This window comes from Oncorhynchus mykiss, chromosome 17 (genome assembly GCF_057628025.1).
Source record: "Oncorhynchus mykiss isolate SJ-2025 chromosome 17, ASM5762802v1, whole genome shotgun sequence".
Classification (NCBI taxonomy): Eukaryota; Metazoa; Chordata; class Actinopteri; order Salmoniformes; family Salmonidae; genus Oncorhynchus; species Oncorhynchus mykiss.
The window spans coordinates 15,292,148-15,296,840 of NC_143038.1; positions in this window are offsets into that span (position 1 = coordinate 15,292,148).

Sequence of the window (4,693 nt, forward strand, 5' to 3'; positions counted from 1 at the left end):
CTCCAGAAAATGGAGCGCAACACTTATGCAGCTCAACTTCACAATACATTTTTTTTAAAGCTGTGTTCTACAGTATTACCAACACAGACTGACGAGCTCAAATAGACAGACGCCTTCAATATGGCAGACCAATCCGAACTCCTCTCTCGGCATGTCCAGCCCACTTATTATCTCAGCCAATCATGGCTAGTGGGAAGATGGTAACTTTTTCTGTGGCTTAACCAACAAGGCTCGTAATTTAACAATTGTATTCGTATTTACAGATGACATACAAGTTTGTTATTAGGGCACATGAAAGTTCACATGTTCGAGAAGGCATTTCTGCCAAAAAACGCATTTTGATACAAAACTATATATTTTACATTCAAACGGCTCTCCTGTGAAGTTGTGACTTGTGACATACGCCTAGTTTCCTGAATCGGGTCACTTTTGACACAGATCTAGAATCGGCTAACCCTCCCCAAATCCTAACCTTAACAATCTTCGGGAAATAAGCTAAATTGACCTTAGGTCAGCTTCCAGGTCTAACAGCAAAGGACGAAAGCATGTCAGGGCAAGAACACTACACTTCAAAGTACCAGGGAACACATAAGTTAGAGAGGGGTAGAGTTTTTAGAAAGTCTTGATAAAAAATAACACAACCATCTATTTGGATTTGCAACATGAATCAGTAATTTTGTTACAATACATGGTAAAAGATAGTGGGGGTCCTTTTAATGTTATTCATTTGTAGCAAATGAGCGATTTAATTTGGTCAATTAAGTTCTGATGTATTAAAATGTATCAAATATTCTGAGCTTGAATAAAAATAAATGCACTTGAAGGATTGGCCCGGAAGCAATGAAAACATTTTTGAGGGGGTCAATAGAACCATAAATAAGTTATTTTGAGATTACAGTCGCTGTTAAAGGAGACATCATGTATGCCCAGTCATTGCATAGTACTGTAATTATACAGTTGATCACACTGCTGTATAAATAGCTGGGGACTGCGTCCAAGATGCCCGACCGTTGTTTTCAACATAATCTACTAACGGTTCACATACACCGATTCATGAACCATCTATATCCGGGTTGCATCTGGTTTACACGGCCCAAATTCACATTTGCACTTGCACTCAGTGCACACAGGCAGCAGCGCAAGCAGCGATGACGTCATCAAGACATCCAAAAACACGGCAGACATTAGATGAATGTAAAATTGAAATACCTTCAGCCGTGAGTGATGAAAAAGAAATCGGCCTCAGCACCAATTCTTCCAATGATTCAATGGATGTTTTATGTTCAAAGGTGATGAGTAAAGTGTCTTATTAAGAATTTTCAAATATGATTTCTCTATGTGGCCGTCTATGGAAATTGTATTTCTGGGACGGGCGTCAGTTAAACTCCAGTACCGAAGCAAGGCAATAGGAGCAGTTGAAGCCGTGCTTCTAGACCGCTTTCTGGCCCCCTGGCTGATCGAGATGAATCATGATATATCTGAGGACTGTATTAGCGAATATTATAATAACGTTTTTTATAAATGTTTGTTTCACCAATGGGTTTTGAGGGTTTATGAATTATTGATAGCTTCCTTGTGAATTCAATGCTTTATGGTACAAATTATAGTGCCTTTTTGACATGACACCACGTTTTTATGATGTCATAGGCTATAGTCGAAGTGTTAATGTCTTACAAAATGTACATAGAAGTATAAATACATATGACTTGGCAAGAGAGGAATAACTACATTTCATTCTTAATGCTTAAACTTTTACTGTGTTCTCCCTCATAAGGTAGTATTTTACCCCTGAATACTCAGTCCTAAATGGCTACCAATTCTGTCACCAAGGTCCAGAGCATTATCCAGCACCTTCCCTCACCCCTACCTCCCTCCCAGATTCTCTCCTAATCCACTAAATTCTTTCCACAGCTCACCTCTCCTAACCCAGCATGTAATAATTACTCATTTCTACCCACCCCTCTTATGCAATGCATATTGAATTAAAGCCCATCTTCAAACCTCTCCCTCCCACTCCCTCAACCCTAAATACCATCATTTAGGAGCCCGCTGAGTCATTGATTGGATTGTGTAGGGGTCTCAGAGCAAATTAGACTTTACCAACCCGCCACAGTTATAAAATGGCCAACCGCGTGACAGGACATCCTCTCATTGATTTTGCTGTGTCGTGGTCGTTGCCTCAATACTTTAAAGTGATGATCTTTTCAGCACAGATCAAACATTAAATCTAGAATATTTAAGAAATTATGGCAATCACCACCATTTCAGAAGCCAATAGCGCCCATTTGTTTAGGAAGGATGGAGAACTTTGGATGGGTGTTTGTTTTAGTCATGCACGTTATCGTCTCCCGAGTGGCGCAGCGGTCTAAGGCACTGTATCTCAGTGCGAGAGGTGGCACTGCAGTCCCAAGTTTTAATCCAAGCAGCATCACATCCGGCCGTGATTGGGAGTCCCATAGGGCGGCCAACAATTGGCCCAGCTTCGTCCGGGTTTGCCTGGGGTAGGCCGTCATTGTAAATTAGAATTTCTTCTTAACTGACTAGCCTAGTTAAGTAAATAAATAAACTAGGGCAGAGTAATGGAAGGTTTAGTCAGATGGATGACATCAATACTTTTTAAAGAGATACTTGTTGTCAAGGAATTGAACACACTATAATACACCATAAAAAGGAATTGATGGTCATTCTATTTTTTTTAAGTGTTATTTCTTACATTGGTACCTCAGGTCATCTTAGGTTTCATTGCATACAGTCGGGAAGAACTACTGAATATAAGAGCAACGTCAACTCACCATCAGTACGACCAGGAATATGACTTTCCCGAAGCAGATCCTGTGTTCTGCCTTTCACCCAGGACAACGGAATGGATCCCAGCCTGCGACCTAAAACAAAGACGTTGTAAACGAATCGGTCTTCTGGTCAGGCTCCGGAGACGGGCACATCGCGCACCACTCCCTAGCATACTTCTCGCCAATGTCCAGTCTCTTGACAACAAGGTTGATGAAATCCGAGCAAGGGTAGCATTCCAGAGGGACATCAGAGACTGTAACATTCTTTGCTTCACGGAAACATGGCTCACTCGAGAGACGCTAACGGAATCGGTGCAGCCAGCTGGTTTCTCCACGCATCGCGCCGACAGAAACAAACATCTTTCTGGTAAAAAGGGGCCGGGGGCGTATGCCTTATGGTTAACGAGACGTGGTGTGGTCACAACAACATACAGGAACTCAAGTCCTTCTGTTCACCTGATTTAGAATTCCTCACAATCAAATGTCGACCGCATTATCTACCAAGGGAATTCTCTTCGATTATAATCACAGCTGTATATATTCCCCCCCAAGCAGACACATCGATGGCTCTGAACAAACTTTATTTGACTCTTTGCAAACTGGAAACCACATATCCTGAGGCTGCATTCATTGTAGCTGGGGATTTTAACAAGGCTAATCTGAAAACAAGACTCCCTAAATTGTATCAGCATATTGATTGCGCAACCAGGGCTGGTAAAACCTTGGATCATTGCTATTCTAACTTCCGCGACACATATAAGGCCCTCCCCCGCCCTCCTTTCGGAAAAGCTGACCACGACTCCATTTTGTTGCTCCCTGCCTACAGACAGAAGCTAAAACAAGAAGCTCCCACGCTGAGGTCTGTTCAAAGCTGGTCCGACCAATCTGATTCCACGCTCCAAGACTGCTTCCATCACGTGGACTAGGATATGTTCCGCATTGCGGCGAACAACAACATTGACGAATACACTGATTCGGTGTGCGAGTTCATTAGAACGTGCATTGAAGATGTCGTTCCCATAGCAACGATTAAAACATTCCCAAACCAGAAACCGTGGATTAATGGCAGCATTCGCGTGAAACTGAAAGCACGAACCACTGCTTTTAATCAGGGCAAGGTGACCGGAAACATGACCGAATACAAACAGTGTAACTATTCCCTCCGCAAGGCAATCAAACAAGCTAAGCGTCAGTATAGAGACAAAGTAGATTCGCAATTCAACAGCTCAGAAACAAGAGGTATGTGGCAGGGTCTACAGTCAATCACGGATTACAAAAAGAAAACCAGCCCCGTCATGGACCAGGATGTTTTGCTCCCAGGCAGACTAAATTACTTTTTAGCCCGCTTTGAAGACAATACAGTGCCACTGACACAGCCCGCAACCAAAACATGCGGACTCTCCTTCACTGCAGCCGACGTGACTAAAACATTTAAACGTGTTAACCCTCACAAGGCTACAGGCCCAGGCGGCATCCCCAACCGCGCCCTCAGAGCATGCGCAGACCAGCTGGCTGGTGTGTTTACGGACATATTCAATCAATCCTTATCCCAGTCTGCTGTTCCCACATGCTTCAAGAGGGCCACCATTGTTCCTGTTCCCAAGAAAGCTAAGGTAACTGAGCTAAACGACTACCGCCCCGTAGCACTCACTTCCGTCATCATGAAGTGCTTTGAGAGACTAGTCAAGGACCATATCACCTCCACCCTACCTGACACCCTAAACCCACTCCAATTTGCTTACCGCCCAAATAGGTCCACAGACGATGCAATCTCAACCACACTGCACACTGCCCTAACCCATCTGGACAAGAGGAATACCTATGTGAGAATGCTGTTCATCGACTACAGCTCAGCATTTAACACCATAGTATCCTCCAAACTCGTCATCAAGCTCGAGACCCTG